The sequence below is a fragment of the Adelges cooleyi genome, unplaced genomic scaffold, assembly GCF_023614345.1.
Source record: "Adelges cooleyi isolate 19-005CV unplaced genomic scaffold, UGA_ACOO_1.1 ACOO_flye_CR_arks_rails_tigmint_CR_PRNA_23, whole genome shotgun sequence".
NCBI lineage: Eukaryota > Metazoa > Arthropoda > Insecta > Hemiptera > Adelgidae > Adelges > Adelges cooleyi.
This window is the reverse complement of record NW_026095893.1, coordinates 16,460,847-16,483,030: the sequence shown is the minus strand read 5'-3', so window position 1 is coordinate 16,483,030 and position 22,184 is coordinate 16,460,847.

Genomic DNA, 22,184 nt, shown 5'->3' with positions numbered 1-22,184 from the left:
ATATAAATGTTTGCAGTAAAAAAACTAAAAAAAAACGTTAAACTAGTTGGTTAAAAACACATACATATCTAGTATTAATTAACCAACCCGACTGAGTATTCTGTATCATCAGTTAATGAATTAATACTTTTCCTTGTTGTCTATCGAATGCGTTCTTAGATCAAGTAAAAATCATCTTTGGGTGGAAATCGGTAACCAGCAATGGTTCTTATTGTAGCTGAAGTGTCGTACCCGTCCGCAGTTGTGAGTTCACATAAACTGACAGTATAAGGGAGGAAAACGATTGGAATTTGGCAAGCGGCCATACACTGTTTACCCGAAAGCCAACTACTATTTCCATCATGTATCTAGGGGTAACCGTAAGCCACATAAAGTATACAGATAAGTAAGTAAGCTCGACGCACGCAAGTGGTTAACCACACCAAACCGGCCTGTTGTATAGAAAAACGGAGTTTCTCTCAAACGTTCACGCTATATTTTGTAATATTATCGATAAACAGCAAAAGTTTAACACAAAAACAAAGTCGGTTTTCATTCCTGCGCTTTGTGTTTATTTTCAATTCAAAATGTTCGAGTTATTGCCTTTAAAAATTACCCCCTTTTTTTTAAACGTTTAAATAAGACGAATAAATATTTACTGAAAATTGTAATATTGAATTAACGTTTTTTTTTTTAAGTCCACCTGAACGACTGGCAATTAACCCAATAAAATCACCATTACCCGTTTTCTGCAGAAGGGATGACATTTTTAAAATTATTTTTCAAGTGAATAACACTTTTAATTAAAAAAATCGTACAAGTAAACACGACCGTATGTATTTGATTACATAAAACTGTTTTCAGCAACAAAAAAAAAAATAGATAACAAAACTATATTTCAAACAAATTTTCAAGTATGATTTAAGCGTAAAAAAATATGCTGAAAGTACTGAAAAACAATGTGACCTTGGAGATGTTTTAAAGCTCCATTGGACGTGCCAGATTAATCTATACCTTTAGTCAACGTTTCAACAGTCTAATTGCTGTATTGTTGTTGAATACTTATAAGTATAAGCAAACTGTACAGGAGCTCAGTAGTCAGTCGGATAACATAGAGCTTTACATCATTTTATATGGATAATTATTTTTATTTTTCGCCAATAAAACAGATATTGTCGTTAATTTATGTGTGTTCCGGCAATACCTCCTGTGGCAAGTTACGCGATACGAGCACCGGTTTTTTGATGTCTGAAAAAAAATATTATCATAAGTACGCTCTGGTCGGTGTACACTGTGTGTTTACTGAACTGCAATGATTTATAGAACGAATGACAAAACAACATAATATTAATACATACTATAATATAGTGTTATAAAATTATGCCATATCGGTTACCGGGGCAAATTCGTATTACTTTGTTTGATTTTGCTGATAGAAAAAACCCGTTAATTCGGCAAATTTTGTAATGTGTAAACCAAAAAAATAATTACCGTTTTACTCGACTAAACCGTCGAATACAATAATTATTGTAACTGTTTCGCGTGTAATAATATATTGATTAGAAAAAAAAAATGCAATAAATTTAAACAATCCAATTGTATGCCTAAAGCGATACCATCTTGTACCTTTTGAACAGTACTACACGTTCCGCTTCGTGTACTTACAACTGCAGCAATAATTTGTGTGTGTTTTTTTTTTTTTTAATTTTTCACATTACAAAGACACTGATTTATTAGGTACTGTTAAAAATAGTATTATTATTGTTATAGCTGTTATAGGCAAACGCCGCCGTTTTTGGTTTTCACACGGACCGACCACGAATAGGTGAGAATAACAATTACGATATTATCACCTCGGCCATAATTTTGATTTAATCAGACGCTATTAATTAAACTTTTCCGGTACGATTAGTGTTGTTTACGAGTGGCCGGACACGCATGACGAACGGCACTGTTTAGAATAATAACGTTATTTGTATAAATTAATTTTTGATTAAATTCTAGACTCGCCAAGTACAGCTCACATATATTATTATAATACTGTACACGGTTGCTGTACACACAAAATAATATTACCATATCAACAACGCGTAGGTTTTTTTTTGGAAATACTAAAATATAAAATAAAAGTCTGACAAATATTAAAACCATTAACTAATTATAACCAATAATACTATACTTAAAAAAAAAAAAAAGAAATACTGTCATTCTGTATTTTAGGTAATTAATAGATATAATTTTTAAAAACATTTTTTAAGATGTCCACTGGCGATGTGAACAAAATATTCAAAGTTAAAATAAAAACTAAAACTCTAACCTTCTTACATTGCATAACCATGTTAAACTTTGAGTCATCAGCCTTTTACAGTTTACATAGCCGTTTGCACATCTTAAACCTTCTTTGGAGTTATACATTAAATATGAGAAGATATCTTCAACCTATAATAACTTATTATGTTACATCAATTAAAACAATGGTATTAAGTCATGCGTTATATTAAAGAAATTTGTGTGGTAAAAAATCGTAAAACATTTTAATTAAATTAAAAAAAAAAAAAACAAGAGAGCTGAAGAAAGCAGAAACGTTAACATAGTTATAGGATTTATAACAATTTGGTTCTTGAGAATTTCAAATAATTATTTTTTGATAATTTTATTAAACCGTAATGGTATTTACTTTTGCGACGCTCTGCGAGAATTTAAATTAATCTAATTTTATAAATAAAAATTTGTTCTTTGTATTAATTTGTTTTTTATTATCGAGCATGAATTATAATTAAAATTCCAAAAGCTATAAGATTCTAATTTTATCTCTGAACGCTTTTATCGTACATTACCGTTCACGTTCCCTTCTTTTTTAATAATATTTTTGATTTCTTCACACAAAGATTATATTTTTAATAACATTCCATTGAACGTTTAACTAAAAGAGGTAGTCCTAATACTTTACTTAATGGTGAAATTAATTTGATGTCATATTTTAGACATTTAATACAAATACCTATGTTTCATTGTCATTTTAAAAATATAAATAAACAGACCTTCCTAGCACTTGCTGCAAGTTTAACTTTACTCACAAACCATATACTAGACAGTTATACATATATATATATATATATATATATATATATATATAGATTATAGATAGATAGATAGATAGATAGATAGATAGAGTTATAGATATATTTTAACTGGGAGGAATACTTCAACTGTGTTCTCAAATCGTGAACCGCATCATATAAACTGATATTATCGTACGGCCGGTGTTGACAATAAACGAAAGGTATGACGGTTGGTTTTGTCGCTAGACGTGTTGACTTCATACTACTAGGATAGAGAGGTAATAAAAAAATCGAAAAAAAAAGGCTGACAAAGATTTTATTACCGTCTCTGCTGTTTGCCGGAAACAGTCGACCGACCGTCCGCACATCCCCAGGGAACACTCCTGTACGTCCGTTGACTTTGGCAGTAGGAATATAATACGATTTTGTCATACTACACATTTCCCTACCCCTTTTTTTTGGGGGGGGGAGGGTTATGTCGAAGAGCGTAACGAATAATAAAAAAATAATAATTAATAACCACTGCCGAGTATAGCAGCAGCAGTCTACGGTACGCACACACCGGTACTGCAGCACACGATAATATTGAAGTTATAAAATAATATATTATTATTATTGTGTATATTATATATTAATGTACCGCATTGAAATATTATATTGCTGGCACGCGGCAAGACGAATATTAAGCGGTGAAAAATATGTTTTCTTTACACGGTTGCCGTTATACTTCTCGTCCGTCCGATCCCTCGTCCTGGACACCGACGGTTTATAAAAGTTTCATTTTTCCATTAATTCGATTCCCGCCCCAACCGTCGAACAATAAATTCACCTGTTCCCGGGGCCAACGCGAAGGCGAGCGTGGGCTCTTTCATCCCGAAAATCTTTTCTTTTTCCGAACGATTGGCAAACATAAACTTTGTTATTTTATTACTTTCCCCGCCTGTCGTCTCAAGACGATGGGGGCCGTATAAATAAATGCTCGGCGTGCCCACGAAATTGTTCTTTAAATAATTGAATAGGTATATCCGGAGAATATATATATATGTATATTATATACGTGTAACCCTTCATTACTTCTCCGTCAGTGTGCTTATTTTTTTTTTCGTGCGAAAACCCACAAAAATATTTATGTAAAAACAAACGCACAAGCGAATAGGACGCTCCGGGCAGCGAAAATGTTTTTATTGAGAAGAAAAGAGAAAACAATCTGAATTTGAACGAGGGAGTTTCCGTGACTCGTCGTGAGAGAAGAACACATGTTATGAATAATAAGAAAATGGCCTCGAGTCGAACCCAGTCTTTCAAAAGCTTAAGTTCATAATATTTTAACTTAGAAGAGATAGGATTATATATTTTTTAATATATCAAAATTGGGAGAACCATTAACTATAAAAGTATAAATAAGAACAATTTTTAAGAGTCCAATATATTTTTTAAGATTACTATGTGTCATAATGAACCAATTTAAAAGCAAGTAAAAAATTTACCTGTCACGTTGAATAATAAGTTCTACAGTTGTACTAACTTTATATTTTGATAACTAAAAAAAAAAGAGGAGGACATTTTTACTCATGTTTCTTCTTTGCAATTTAGACCATCATGAAGTAGCTAGTCCAAAAGTCTAAACAATGATGGCATTACTTTTCAAAAGTAAAATTTTAAACGTTTTTTCTGGAATTTTGACATGTTAATTTGTTTGTGTATAATTTGTCTGAAATTATCTTGAAAAATCAACCTGGTAAGTATCTGAAAGGGGAATCGCATTATCCAAGAAATCAAACCGCAGACTTCAGACCTCGAAAATGGTTATTTTCCTAATTTTTTATCCAAACAAAAATTGGATTATTTGTTGATATACAAACCGTTTTCCGGGCCAACAATTTCATCGTGGTCTGCATTATTTAACTTCTGTCAAAAGAATAAATATTATTATTCGCATACTAAACCTACCTTTTCAGTAAACAAGATGTATGTCTATGTTAGTATGTAAATAATGAATCTCCTTATAAATAATATTTACCGCTCTTCGGTTTTGTATCTATATTCACTGTTGTTTGTTGACGGTATTCAAAACAAAAGTAATCGAAAATATTGCTTTTTTGCGAATAACATTTTACCAAAAAAAAAACAACAACTATTTAGCGTTAACAAAAAACATGTTAAATAAACAAGCGTTGGCTTGAAAATATCGAATAGTATTATGTAAAAGTCTTACTATAAATTATCAAAAAAAAAAAACAAATCAAAGTAAAATAGAATGTCAGCATCGGTTTTTCTTTAGCCGATTGGAAATAAATTAAGTTTGTTTTAGCCGATTGAAAATGTAGAGCTTTGTTTCAATACGAATAAAATGTTATGTACTTTAAATATACATATTCGATTATTTGCTTTGCGGTCACTCGTGTTTAGGAAAGTAGTCTTTTGACCGAAACGATCATATTTTAGCTGGGATTTTTGTATAGGTACAAATTGTTTTTAAAGGTATGGCATTACTTTTCAAGTAAAACTGGACACAGCAAACACATAACGCGTGGAGACTTAAACGGGATGGTTAACAATGAAGTACACGCAGATATATGTATCCCATGCGCCGTTTAAACATGCCCCTTTAAAACAAAGGGATCATGAACCTAATCACATTGTTCGGAGCCGTGGCTAGTAAATAACTTTGATGGAGCGTATAAACAGTATAAACACTAAAACGCATAATAATCATAATAATAATATTCTACACATTGTTTTCACCAGGTCATATTATTTTTTATCGCGGCAATGCCGACACGTGCTATTAATTTGTCAACTCCCTCACTTATGTTCTGACTTGTTCGAGCACACGCTTTTTACGGCCCCATAAAACTTCATAGGCTTTTCCATCGTTATGACATTAAAACATTGTTTTGCTTTATCTGCACTGTTGTATAGTGCTTATACACGCGTCGTAGTCATGGCTCTGTTTCGACAACAGTTCATAATAAAAAAACCCTGTTTTTTTAGAGAATAAATTAAAGAGAAAACTAATCATTTATATGAGATTTCATAAAAAAAAATATATATACATACACTATATTAATATTTATTTTAACGAAAATGAACGCTAGCCAACGAATGGTAACAATAACAGAGGATTTCTGATATTGCATACATTTTTTCTGGCTGTTTTTTTTTATTAAATGCGCTATTAAGCCCATATTTATTAAAAAATGCTTTCAAATCGATTTTGATGGCAAAAGGTCACGGAGTAGTCAATAAAAACCAAAGGTATTTAGCACCATAAAAAATAAGTAGGTATCCTGTATCGGTTTACTCGAAAAAATAAAGAATTTCTTATTAAATATTTTCATTTTATTACTGTCAGGTCGTGCAAAAAACATACCCAATTAATTTATTCAACAACGAAAAGTCAAATCATAAATATATTGACCATCGACTTTTGGGCCGTTGATCCGGCTCTAACATACTGTCATCATAGTATTAGGTCTTACAATTTGCTTTAAGAGATAATAAAATATTGTAATAACTTGTGTATTGTGTAAACTTTAATTATCGGTGGTTTAAAAAGGAAAATATTATCAGCAAAAGATAAATCTTATTATAGACACAATTGCTTGTACATGTTAGGTGTCAGACTACGGCTGAATACTCAAGCAAGCATGCGGCCAAGTATACAGAAAAATGTGACAGCTGCTGACTATAGTAATGAAGTTTAATTGTATAACTTATCCCTATATATTATCTATATTCAATACTCGAACAAGTGCTATATCTTCTTCCGAGTTGTCTATTCTAGTATCGTGAACTAAGTTCAACCGTTGATCGTACCTGCGTTGTCTAGTACCAAGAATCTCACTGAATTGTGTTTTTTATTGTCTTTTAAGAGAATGGGGCGTGCAAAAGTTTTGGTCCGAGTATAGTATGGCGAACCAAGCTGTTTCGCAATTTGTCGTTATATGATAATATCCCGTGTGTGTGTGTGTGTGTGAGATGCATTGTTAGAGACTGAACTTTTTAAGTAGGTGCGCATGCCTGGGACAACAGCAGCCGTTCGTACCGTAAGTATAATAATAATAATATATGATAACGATTACATTGTAACGTACGGTCTTATTATTATTATTCACAGTCTTGTACTATTATTATACACAAGTAGCCGCGGCCGCTATTGTCGCCGGAGACGTGGGAAGTGTAAGTAGTCGAGTCTCGGATTATTTTTTTTTCGATCGGCCTATTCGACACGCTTATAATGATGTCTCGGACGTACACGGTAGCCGATGCGCTGTATACAGGGTGCTGTGTTATGTGTATAATAACAAGAGTATAATATCATATTATTGTAATAGTCGACGTACACATCATACTGTAACGATAAAAAATAATGTAGTCCGACGGTATACACATACCTAATAATAATAATGTTATGGGCAACAAACTGAATTATAATCGTGTCGGTTTTTTCCGTTCTCGCCCGAGTTGGAACCATAAAACACAAATCAAGCTGGAAAAAAAAAATAACACAACTGGGCGAGATAATATTGTCCCGACATCATAGTCTATTCACGATTCTACCCGTGGATACGGCCGTTCGGTAATAGTATTATCATACGGTAGTCGATTGGAATTTTTCAGATTGTTCTCTCGTTTGACCATTAGGTAGGATTGTACGGGTAGGTACCGTTGGCTCCAGCTCCGATTGGTGCACGCGAGATTGTGTTTATTTATTTACATAATAGTACACCTTCTTTTCGTATAATATGTTAAGGCGCAAAGGCCACCGTCCAAAGTTCAATTAGGTTCATTCCTTCCCGACGACCGAAAAGAACAGTCCCAGTGCTTGTGTGCAACACAATTAGGAATACATTTAGGAAAACCTCTTCAACCCTCTGATAACAATTTCACTAGAGATGAAGTAATATTCACAAACCGGTGACCGTCCTCATTGCGGATAGTGTCTCGTCCCCACTGACATGGCGTTTTTTTTTTTGTACTAGATGAATTAAATTTTATACACGACGCTGACGGAGATTTATTTGTAAAGTTTTCATTGTACACCGCATTCTCGTGGGCATCAAACAGTGGCTATGGTATTGCCGATTTTCGACAAACTTTCTAGTCTTTTATTTCCCTGTGCACTTCCCACACAAAACCCCTGGGCGGGATCTTTTAAATTCAACGTCTGACAAAGTACGCATTCCGGCGAAACAAACAAATTTAAGATCAAGTTCTCGCGCACAGTGCCGACGAGCGGCCAAGTATGTTTCAAAGCCCATAATAATAATAAGTCCAACAAAGGGCGCAATTCATTTGAGTAATTCTAGAAGTTTAAATTAAAAACGCACACGGTCTTGTTGTTCTCACACTTTAAAAGTAATTCGATTTGTCATTCTACACAATTTCCAGTCGTACTTTGAAAATGTCTTAAATATTGGGTAATATAAACACTATAAGAAATATTAATCACTTTTAAATAGAGATCTTCGGGGGAAGTAATGCTCCTCTGGGCAGTTTCTGTCCGGTTATCTATGGATCAATGGATGTGAGACAGAGCCTCTGAGAGTCTGAGATAATATTTTGAATTATTTAAAAACTCATAAAAGCCCAGACACGTTCGTTCATTCCTTTGTGAGAATCTGAGAATGGATTGATTTTAAAGTATGCGTATCTTCAGGTGCAGTTGACATTTTGTCATAGTATGTCGCATGTGACGCGTTCGGAATTTCACACTAGACACGGTGGGACTTCTGTTATTTGCTACAATATATTCTATTATCTATATTCTTATAGAACTCACGGTAGGTTTTACAACAATAATGATTATTATTAGACAGAAAATATGTATGATAATATGTTATGATATGTAATTTGCGGCGATGGTCTTATAAATACTGCGTTTTCCGTGTTGTTACATATTGTAAAGCCGTGGCTGTTTAATAACATTATGTAGGCGTGACACGATCGTTGTCCGCGTGGAACCATGAAATTGGAAATGGAAATACGGGCAGAGTCGTCGTCGTAAGTCGGTCGGACAAGTCGGTTTGGAAAGAAGAAGAAAAAAAATAATAGAACAATAATGATAAAATCAAAAGAAAATATGCGCATCGGCTGTCGATTGTACGGTAAAAAACGTACGGGTTAAGTGTATTACAATATATTCCAACATATTGTTGTACCTATGCGACTCCTCGATACGCCTGATATTATTAATAAGGAATACTAAAAAGCGGTCTTCGTTATCATATATATATATACATATATATATACCTATATAAAAAAAACACTCCGTGTAATAATAATGTAATATTATGTTATTATTATTCATGACAAACGATGCATACTCCAGGCATTGGTTCGACCGTAAGTACTATATTATTGTTCCCAACCGATATGGTGTATGTGTCATTTACAGTGGACATTTCCACGACAACCGAATCGAAAAAAAAACGTCACCTTCGGTTTATAAATCTCGTACGTTTAGATCCCACGAATATTTTTGAATAACTCCCCCCCCCCTCATCCCCGATCAAAAACATATGGAAAACGATCACGGTCAAGATGAATATGCATAAAATAAAAAACACATAGGTACACAATCATCGAGTCATCCCGACGTGGTGCGGGTTATTGCACGCTTGTCGTTCGTCTTCAACAACGAATCTTACCAATAATTGCTTTCGGTCAGAGCCTTGGTCCGGGCTTCTTAGTATGTACACCCCTCGACCCCGTTTCTACTTGCATAGTCCTCTACCCGCAGGCTGAGTCAATGTGAACCGAATTCCTGTTCAGTGATCAAAATGGAGGATTATTCAGTTTTAGTAAGGTTAAATTAAAAATAAAAGATTCAACCAGATAACATCTGTTAGGTTGAGGGTATATTTTCAAATATTGTCAAAAGTCCTAGACCAGAAGGGATTACCATGCGCTACATGATGTACATTCTGAATTAAAAAATACATGTTGGTTTATACGATAAGTTTGAGTTGTATGAACATATGCTCACCATCTTTGTTATTATATGTTAATGTATTGAAATAATATATTTCAATAAGACTCAAGCCAAGTGGACGGTATCGTAATATTTAAGTTTAAATATTTCAGTTTTAGAGAAACAATGTCTTCGTAGGACGTAGAGCCATTATGCTCTCCGGCTAAAACAATGGACAACACAGTACTTGGGTAACGTTATATTATTAAGAAGACGATAATAATATTGTAGTTTACAAGACTGTTTTGTCAGTGTGAAACTGATATGGCGGATTTGCCGGTTTCGGGTTGACAAGACGACGTGGAATTATTCCGGCACAAACAAGAGCGGACAAAGTGTTTACAAACACTTTGGCCGAATAAAAGTTTTGAACGAATCTTATCTGACCAACTTCTCCGGCAGAACAAAAGGCGAAACCTGACAACAGCTAGCGATTGTTGGGATTTTCCTCTTAACGCTGCTGCAGTGTATTTCATATAAAACGCACATAACGCACTACCGCGAGTCTAACTTTAGTCAACCCGTACAAGGCTAACGTGGCTCTCGTGGGTTTCTTTGATTATTATTTTTAGCTTAACTATTGCGATAAATCGGTGCTGACGTTAGTGTTAATTGTTTTACTTTCCTTGGCTGCGCCCAGGCCCTGCGTGCACGTCACTGTAATATATAACGATTAAGTTGGAACCTGCCGGGGGAAAATAAAAGCGAGATTGGACGTCTATAAGATATGGCGCAAGGGTCTGTCTCGGCAGCAACAGCAGCAGTGTGCCCCCGGGGAACGACGATATTGGCCGCGGGTCGAATGTCGACAGCCGGAATTAGAATTGATGAAGTCCCTGCGTGCTAAGATTAAATTAACTTCTTTGCCGTTGCCGGCGATTCGAATCAAAAAACCTTTGTACCCTCTCTCTATTTCACCCCCCCCCCCCCCGTGAATGGTGCGCTTTCACACGTCTTGGATTAGAATTTATAGGTCAATTTAACGGACAAAAAGGGAATCGTAAGTTCGCGTGTCGGTGTTAAAAAGCCGACCGGGGGAAAGCGAGATAATATTTCCGGTGTGTACAACTCGGGAAAACCTTTGCCGGTGTCGTTTACCGCACAAAGCGGCTAAAAAATAATTATTATCGACACGAGCGAGCTTTTTGAATTGGCAAAACGCAGCTGTTTCCTTCGTTTGATAAAATCATAAAAATCCCAGAAGGTACAAAAGTAACACTGCCCGACCTGACCTGTTTATAAAAACCGAATGAATATCGAGTAAACTTTATTTGAAAAAAAAAATATGAACACAAACACGGGCTGAGTACACTTTAAAGCCACGCCACTTTAAGAGCTTATTTTCTTTTTAGACTCATTGTCGGCGAATATCGTTTAATTGGAATATTATGCTAAACAAAAGCCATTCAATTCCACATGGTACAACACGGAGACGCTGCAAAAGAAGAGACCTACGTATTCGGGACTTTATTATAGCATCGGACACATAGAAATATAAAAACTTGTTATTTACATATTTTTTCTTAAATAGTTAAACGAAGTAAAAATAAACACGACTAGCTGTCAATGAATGATATAGAATGTAGCAAACATATAGAACATGATTTGAATGTTAATTTGTTTTAATATTATAATTACTACCATTATAATGAACTAGTCTTCTTATCTCTTATCATCTTGTACTTCCTTTCTCCTTATCGACCATTATTTTAGTTATAACCACCATGTCTCCTATCAGTGACTCTTACCTTGACGTTTAGATCTCGTCCTATGCTTCTTTTGACGGGGCATTGATTAGAACAACAATTGACTGGCCAACCCCTGTCCATGCATAATTGAAGTCATCCCCTAAATAAGGGGTGTTGACTATAAACCAACCCGAGTCCCCGAAAAAACCGCCTCCTTTAGAGTTTTTTAAAACGGAAAATGTAAAGACGTGCTTTTTCATTTTGCAGCCAGCCTTAATTATTCAAGAGAAGGTACATTTTAAATGGTCTGCAATCTAAAAGTTAAATTGAATTATTCGCATGCATTTTTTACCATACAACAATGTAACAATCGTTATAATATTGCTAAATGCAATTTTACGCGTACCCGCTTTTTCATGGTGTGTGCAGACATTTTTTTAAATATTATTATTATTAAAAAAAAACCCCCCGACTATTGTCAAGCGGGACGTGCATTTTTACATAATTAAAATAGTTGTATTAACGCAAAAACATTGTAATACTACATAAAACACATTTTCAAATCATTCGCCATTAATAACAAAACGAATGAGACATTGTACGTTTTGTTGGTGGCTCAGAATTTTGCTTTAATAATTGCGTTTTATGTGTTATACATAAATGGAAAATATAATATTATTTTTAGCAACGAAAATTTGATTTTTTTTTAATTTAAAATACGCTACCAAAATGTTCCTCAATGGTATAAAATAACATATTTTAAAATAAAATAATATTTTTTTTAAACGTATATAATAAAAAAATATACCCTCGCGAAATGCATTGAAGCTAACAATTTGTTGTTGAATGTACATATTTTAATCAAACACTATATAGAATTAAAACAAACAATGGAAACCCCATATGAAATAAATTACAAATAAACAAAATATAAAACTGCCCAACAGACGAAATCCATATTTTCAGAGAGAATACTTTTTAAGTACGTACGCCTTATATTTATTTATTTTTTTAATGTATATTAGTTTTAAAAAAATGCACAACTGATAACTATAGTTTGTAAAAAAATGATTGGAGGAATGCATAAATCCAACTGATTATGATGGTTTAAGTTGTAATCGGTTTGTGGAAATTTGAATTCTTTCAATAAAAGGCTCTGACTCAAATTTATGTCAACCTATTTAGAAAATGAAATGAAATGAAATTTTTATTAAATAAAATATTACTATACATCATATATCTGTAAATTGAATGTTTGTGTTTGTTGAACAAAACTGGAAACGTACAGAGCTAATAACTGTTTGGCTATAAAAGCTTTTATATTCTCTTAAACACTGCATACCTAATTGCCTCGTCAACACAATTTATACTACTGTGTAAGTCTTTAACAAGTAAATTGCAAATAGTAGAATAATATTCTTTTTTAGTAATTGCACCTGCGCTGCACGAAAAACACAAACAAAATATTTTTCTACCCCGCTTGATGCTATTACAATCATTTTCCACAAAATAGGTTAAAGTACAATATGGTATGTAATATTATATTTACAGTGCAATTTTTGTTTATATAAACATAATTTTATATACATAAGTACTATTGAATTATAAACCCCACATAATTGGTTTGGAGATAATAAGCAGTCAGAACACATGAATTGACATTAAAAAAAATATAAGATAGAATTCTATCTATGTCGAAACAGATCATTAATGTTTTTAATGCAAAAATAATTGCCAGGAAGAGCAAACACAGAAAAAAAACAAAATAATCCCTCAGACAAATCATTTGTCTAATGTCGTTTTAATTGTAATACGGTATTATACGATGCCCTTGTTTATGTTATTTACTAATGGACTTCTGTCAATGTTTTAACAACAATATACTATTGTTCCCCCAAAAAAAAAAACATGAACATTGGGCAAATTAAAAGTCTATTAAATTGCCTTGTTTGTGATTCGAGATGTCTTTGATAGGAAGCCAATGAATTGTAAATATGTCAAGCTGTTTTTTATATACCTAGTTAAAGTACATCTAATTTATAGTAAATGTATTTTGAAAAAAAAAATAGTTTCAATGACGTATTGCACAGGTGTTCTTTGTGTACTTAGACAATTTTACATAAACGACTATTTAAAATGTTTAGTGTCATATCTTATTATTACTATTATTTTAATGTGTACAATTTTAAATAAATTATCCATTTTTTTTTTAGATTTTTCCAAAAGGAAAGGCTAAAATTTTGACCGCTTTATGCATATAACTAAATATTAATGTGTACAGTAGTTGTGACCTGTAAGTACAGTGGTTACAAAATAGTTGTGTCAAGTCAAAAATATAAATACAATAGAACTGGACCGTCTAAGTTTGAATTGAAAGCCCTACAATTAACTTAATGTACAGTTCTTCACGGGTATACGTCGGCTGCAGTTTAATTACCATTTTTTTTTTCATTTTGTATACCACATTTTGAATTTAACTCAAACAGACTATACAACCATGAACCGTGGACTGTGCACTCAACAAAAATAGTATATTATTATCATCGCCGGTGTAGTGGGTTTTGAACATTTGGAAAACAAATGAAAGTGTAGAATACACTCACATCATCTGTTGTTATGTTTACACCCGTTTGCGTGGCAATTTGTGTCAATATCAGTACACCGTTTACATTATAAACGAAGGTAATAATTGAACGGTGCCACAAAAAATTAAAAAAAACAGTGTTATTAGCTCGTTAAAATATCATGTGCGGAGGGAAATTATTCTGGATAATTATTTTTGTTATATATTTTTCGGTAACTTCCTGTTGGTCGTCGGTCCTTCGTGATAATAATATCGTTAATAATTTCATCAATGTATATTTATTTCAACGACCCGCCCACAGCATCATGCCGTTATATCAGACGTGAACCCACTATATTTTTTATTTTGCAAGGTCATGACGTCATTAACCTTTTTTTCCCTCCACGTTTTGGGTCACCGTACTCGGGCTTTGGGTCTTAACGGGGTTCGTTATCCTCGCCCTTTCCCCGTTGAGATAACTCTACAGTTGTACTCGCCTATTTATCAAGAACACTAAGGTATAAATGCAATTTTTTCCATAATCCACCGGAAAAGATTCAATAACGTAATAGAAATTGAAAAAATATTTTTAAAGATATTTCAAACGACCAAGAGGAAATATATATTTATTAGGATATATATATTTTTCAGCTTCTCGAAAACGGGTAAACTTGTTCCGAAGAAACATTTAATTTATCAAAGAAACATCGTTTTCTCCAAATTAGCATTACATGTATACGGTTTTCTCATGCCTGTTTAATTAAATCAGTTTCATATTATAAACATTCGAAAAATCTAATAATTAACGAGCAACGAGCGCGTTCGTCCTTCATCATTATTGCTTTGTATTTTCTGGAAACATTGTCCGAATAAAAATAACTTAGACCAGTAAGAAGTTTGTTTGCTGGGCTCGTTTCCGCGCTGTGCAGTAAATTAATTTATTTACAAAAATATATACATAGTATTATAACATCCGCATAAAGTCGGGGTAAAAGCCAGCGGGGGAAATTTCGGACAAAATATTCAGTCTTGCCATCGCATTGCAAAATACTGAATCGGTTATTAGCGCACTTAATACTTATGCTCGAAGGCGCTAAATTAAGGCAATATGGCGGTTCTGGAAATAAGAAAACTTTCCGGCCACCAAGTTTATGAATCGGCTAAATTACCGTAATTTAATGTTACAGAACGCTGTTAGTTTTTATTTGTAAGAAATGTTTAATTTAAATACCAATTCAATTTGTACGAGATACAGCTTTTACTCGGAAAATCTTTATAAAACCAGTAGGAACAAATTCACAGAGCCATATTTAAGAGAAATACATTTGCATAATATTATAACTAAATATTTATCACAGAAAATATATGTAGGTACTATATAAATAAAAAATAAAAATTATTTCTAAGAGCTGGTATGATTAGACTAAGTTTGTGCTAAAAAATAAATAAATAAATACTACTCAAATGATATAATTTCTATTATAAATTTACAATTTAAAATATTGTATTTTCTCTATTGTATACAACGTTTGTAATTATTGCGTATTGTGTTATTATCAATTTCTATTTAAGACATGACAAATAACTTTTTTTTTTATATATATAATTTATCACCATAAGGTCTGATCGCATATCCATCAACGCTGTGTTCGAGTTATCGATAAAATGTCAACTAAGACTTCACCTCCATGTAGTTTTTCATTTTCAATCTATTTAGTTATGTTTAATTATAAAAACAATTTTTTTTATTAATTATCGGATTGTATTTTTTTATAATGCAATTTCCAAACATTTAGTTGTTTGTATAAAATAAAAATAATAATAAAAATGTACGAATTGTAAATGTATTTGATTGGTATTGATTTTTCCAATGTACCGTGTCTTAAGGACTAGACTAAATGTAATTTGTTCTTAACTGATCGAGGGCATCGAAGACAAAGACTTGATTCAGTGCTGTCTTTTAATCGCCAAATCTCGTGTGTACTGTACACAGTCGTCGTACACAAACATAACATTGTAGTCATGTTGGCTCGTTGTACAACAACATTCACTGTCTATTGCGATTTTCCTTTATTTGAGATATAATGGTAAGTCCTCCGGAGACGTGCTTAGGCGAATAATTCCCCAATAGAATAGTCAAACAGTGGATTCCACTAATAAATCTATCGTGTAAAGCGTTTTTCTCGCGTTACCCTAATCGAAACGTTTTGTGGCTATGATTTAATGGCAGTGGCTGTCTTCATTGAAAACCGTTTAGTACTTGAAAACTTCTAAATAAATCTTATAGAGCGACGACCGACAAATAGGAACAACCGACGCGTCTGGACGTTGTTATTGCCATGGTAAATAAATTAATAACATTAAAAATAACGTATGATGTCTGAGACTTATGCTTGAAAGTAAACCTATGCGTATAGAATTATAAACTTTGTATGAATAATAAGCAATGTGTTATCAAATTTAGAGCACCAGTTGTAATCAGCATTAGATTGGAGATTGTCCATTACATGTTTTCATAGATAATAAAAAAACATTAACGACCTATATTTCTATTTTCTAGCAAATATTTAGATTATATTCTGAAAAGAGCTCATACATAATATAATATTTATTAACTGTCTGTATATTGTACTGTATTCTATGGATTGTAAATGGCATATGGGAGATATTTTTATACTTTAAAAGGTCACTCTTTGAAAGTTTAATGTTTATCCATTTCAGTTTTAAATCTAGATAAACCGTCAAAGAACATATAGTTTTTTGTAATACATTCATTGAGCACACTGGCTTTTAAATCCATCAATGAAATTAAAAGTTTTAGAAATATAATTTAAGAGTATAACTGTTGTGGTCAACCATAACTTATACCCAGTCAAGTTCAGATTTATTAAATATGTGATGCTGACGTTTTTGGTGTTCGAAAAAGATATCTGATATAAATCTTGATAAAATATCATAATAGCTAGAGTTCCACACCACTCATGGCCACCCACCAAAGATCAGAGAATGATTAATATTTAACTAAGTAATCACAAGCATACAAATTCTAAATAATGTATAAATATATATTTTTTTTTTGTTAAACATTTTAATTAAGTTCATTAAAACAAAAAAGTCTTTTCGGTTTCCAACTTTGATAATTTTCATCGCCGAAGGCCTTTTTTTCTGTATTGAAGAGCAATCACTGCCTTCCAGCATTGATCAATATTTACACATTATAATATATATGACAGTATATTGTATACAGCAAAGTTTTCCATTTGACATTATAGATTCGAACAAGTCTTAACCTAATATCAATACTAATATGTATGGCAAATCCACACAAACCACACGTGCACACAGCGATCAAAGTCTTGAGAAATGGGTCGTGGCAAGACAGACGTTGAGGAAGTTGACAGTCAACACTCGGAAAGAGTGTAGGCAACTAATATTGTGCTACATTAATTACTGAACAAGGTACCTTTATCGATTGATACCGGATCGGACAGTGTTTACACTGCGCTGTTTGCCGTCGAGGGCTTAGGATTATGTAATACCGTTGTCGTACAAGAAACCGACCCCACTAATTAGGTTTCTTCTTTGAAATTGTCTTAAACCGGTCGGTGGTGTCGCGTTACCCAGTTGTAGGATTATGATAATAATGATAATAACGTTGTCTTATTGGTTTTTTAGGTAATCGTTACAACCGGATAATGACAATTTTTACAAGTAAGTAATGCCCTTTTGTGGCTTCCGTTCACGTGCCCAGTCGGTTTACTTACGCCATCGCGAGTCAACTACCCGATAATTAGTATGCGTATCGCCATTACAATATACTGTTTCACGATTGGAAATCATATCGTGGCCTATATCACTAAGCATGAAAACCGATATGACCATTAACCCTAAATGATTAGTAAATAGAGATATAGAGAGTAAGTATAAGTAACCCTATCTCAGGTTGGCCGCGTTCAGTCAAAATAAAACAGATTAATTAAATATTATAGATTTAACATAAGCAATAAGTTATTAGTTTAAACTTTAATTCAGCAAGCATTGAACAATATATAAACTAACATCATTGTATAATCACAATCATGTAGTTATCACATTCAGTTGTTCTCTCCTATAAAACGGTCTAATAACTCTTATATTTTTCAATGCCGCCATTTCTTCATGAAGCAAATTTATGTTACAGAAATTGTACACAAAAAGTACACTTCACCTTCCAAACAATATGTATGTGTCAAATGTTTTTTATCTATTTTTAAAAAACTTTTCAGTTCAAAAAATTAACGACATAGTCCTCCAACAAAAACAATAATAATAATAATAACACATATCGTCGGATTAGTAGGTACTTAATTTGTTTGCTTAGTGCACACTTGTTAAAAGTTCCCTTTTTGATACCAATAGATAGAAAATAAAATGCTCTTTTTTTATGAAAGTTCTTTAAATCTCAAATTTATATTTGTTGTGATATTTACATTAACAATATAAACTTTGTTGTACAATCTTATTAAAAAGTAAAACATTTAATTAGCTCTCTTGGTAAGTGACAAATTTGTTATAGAACAATAATCTTAAAATGCATTTTTCTTGTAACCTAACGTAGAAGAGTTGGAAATTATTATAAATTACTATTCAACGACATTGAAAACCACTATCAACCTTTTTTCCTTGCTATAATGATGAACATTTGATTTAATTAATTACATTATTTTTCTACGTGCAGTCTTCAGACTCAATGACTTGAGGTTAGGCTATAAGTAGATATTGTGCACTTTATAAAGCTACTTAACATTCTCTTTTGTTAATCAAAATTTTGCAAAAACATTGCCGCTTTCTCCGCAACCCCGCGGTTTTGTATTAAACACTCATTCGTCAGTCATCGTTTAAACATTAAACATTAGTCATTCCGTGTATGTATTCACAAAGGATAATAATATAATATGTACCTCTCTAGTGGTTTTTTCCCCACAATAATCTCCTTTCTTGGCTTCGCTCCAAGCACCGGCGTTCGCACGACATTTTCAAGTGTACCAAATCCCAGACATAAAACACACGAGCATACTAGAACCGTCCAATTCGACGGTAACAATTTATAGTGCTTTGTATATGACTATTAAAAAGTACTACGACGGTGGTAAGGTTTTCGTGGATTTTCTTTTGGGTGTGGATAATAATATAATACTATCATGCACAGTAGTACGTTTACGGTTTGTAATAACTTATGTAATAATAATCACCGACCAAGGCTATACACGAACGCTAAACGATAATAATATGTGCCTTTTTGTTTCGGTATATAATATAAGCTCTGTAGATTGGCAACGGCGGACCGACTCGACTACAAGTGTTGTTTTATTGAGCCATAAAAAATATAAAGAAACGCCGTTTCTGCGCGCAAGGTCCTCTGCGGATTGGGCCCGGTGGCTTTTGGAAATTACATCATATTTCAAGCTCGGTATATTTATGTAGTACTCGGGGGCTGTACACGGGGAGCAACAGAGAACATAAACAACAATAACCCCAAAGCCGCCCTTATAAATACCATACATGTATATATATATATATATTGTTCCGTTCGGGGGAGATCGGTCGTGATGGATTCCTTTGAATTTTTCCCGGCGAGCTCGGGGCTTAAGTACACAAGCCGGCGAGAGACGTCTCGTTTTATAACCGGAGCCGTTGCGATTTTTATATAGTCGGTTATGTAAGTACATTTTTTTATATTCTCGGAACGGCGACACAAAAAAGAGTTACACACACACACAATGTCGGCTATAAGAGAGAAAAACCCATGTGAATCTAGTGCCGGAGGGCAGTCTAACCGTCTGAAGGTTAAAAAGCACACAGCGGCTATCATCATCCCCAGGGGCTAGTTTGCCGGCAGTTGGCCTATGATTGGCCGAGTCCGTTGTCGCACTTAAGGTCACTGTGAAACGCGTTGTATGCTCTTTCCCGGTCGAGTATACGCTGACCAAAACCGTTTTTTCATGTACTTAGTTTTTTTTTTGTGAACGGATTGTGATTTATCACGCACCGCCGTCAGGCATTCATAGAATAGGTAGACACATGTGTCTATCAAACAAATCGAATAGCTCATAGTAGTATTTTTCATTTTAAAGATATAGATGGTTCATCTCTGACCTCTTATAGTTTTATAATACAATAGATGTCCTATATTTTAGTCCACTAAGCACAAAATAAAATACAGAAAAAAAAACCAAAGATTTTTACAAATAAACTTAAATCATATAAAAAAACGAAGTTAGCCGGGCAATGCAATCTCGAGTTTTAATTGGACGGTGTGCTAGATGAACTGTGAAAACAGAAAAATTGGACAGCCTACAACAAGAAGAAAAGGAAAACGGCTAAGAGTTTGACAGCCAAAATGTGGTTTCACGTGGGTTATCGCAAGATGAACCTTTTTGACGGTTTCAACAACTCGACGGTGTGTATTTGTATATTTGTACATATGTATACACATGATTATAAAACAATATATTATTATTATCATGCGGTTGATGTATACACTCGGAGATGATACTCAGTGTATACAACACTGGAGGCGACGGTAAACGTTTGTTACGGTTAATTTGAATACACGGACGAGTTACTTCCGGCGTGTGTATACTTACCAAGGTACATATTATACTTACAGGCGAGGGCGGACGTCTCTTGAAAACGAACAATTATCGACGCTGTCGGACACCCAAGCGGATGCGGTCAGCCCGGTCCATAAACAAGGAGTCGCGGTGTGACCAATTAGCCGTAAAATGTACACGGTTGTAATAGAATTATAATTGTATACGTATATGTGTGAAGAAAATAATAAAGGTAATATTATAGTAACAGTAGGTGTATACTATATTATCTAAATAAATCAACATTGTTGTTGTGGTCTATCCAGTGTCACTATTTGTACACAAAACGGTTTGAGAACAAATCCGGAAAATCGTCTACATTTGAATTGGCCATTACTTGTGGAAAAATTTGCATCGATATCATTTTGGTTCTAAAATCCAAGTATAATTGTTTTTTTTGGGGGGGTTTTCCAGCTGAATTTGAGACCCGTCTCAGATTTTATGCAGCAAAATGATATTTACATTATAACTATAAACTATTTAATATAATATAATTTGACCCAATTAGGTCAAATACTGGTGACCCATAGGATTGCAATTTAAGCGTGAGTTAAAATCTTAAAACTGCACAACTCTAAACTTGCCACACTACTTAAATATATTCAAATCGCTTATGAATTGTACATTTCAATATAGTTTTCTACCTTAATAAGTCTTTAAAAAATCAATTTGTTGCCTATTTTATTTGTACATTTTTTTCTCGAACAATTAATTGGTTGGAAAATGTAATATCTTATCAAACTCTCTTCCTCCGTTAATTTTTCCCTTCGTAATGCTTAAATAAATGATGGTCCAATTTTTGAAAATATATTATTTTTTTGTTACTTTTAAAAAAAATCGCCATTTCCTAATTTAACTTAGTAACGCGTTTCTTATTTAAATGAAAAACCAAGATCAAAAACGGGTTTGTGAAAAACCACTATTTCTATAAGCTTCTCATAGTCTCCAGTGGACGTTTGTCGTAGAAAAAAAATCAGGTGTAAAATCGTTCAAAGGGTCTAACTTTTTAAGGCGTATACCAGTGATGTATATGTTGGATATTATAAAACGGGTAAGTACGCGTATATTACAATAGCGAGAAATCGAAAATACATATTTTCTTTTTTGGTTTTCGGCAAAAAAAAACAGGCTTTAACCGTAATGGCCAATGTAAATTCGCTTGCCGAGCGGTTTCGTCTGGCCAACAGATGTGCTACGATAAAAATCTGCATGTTCATCCGGTCGAATACAACAAACAACCTTGCGGTGGGTAACCCCTCAAAAAAAAAAAGCACTACAGGGTTA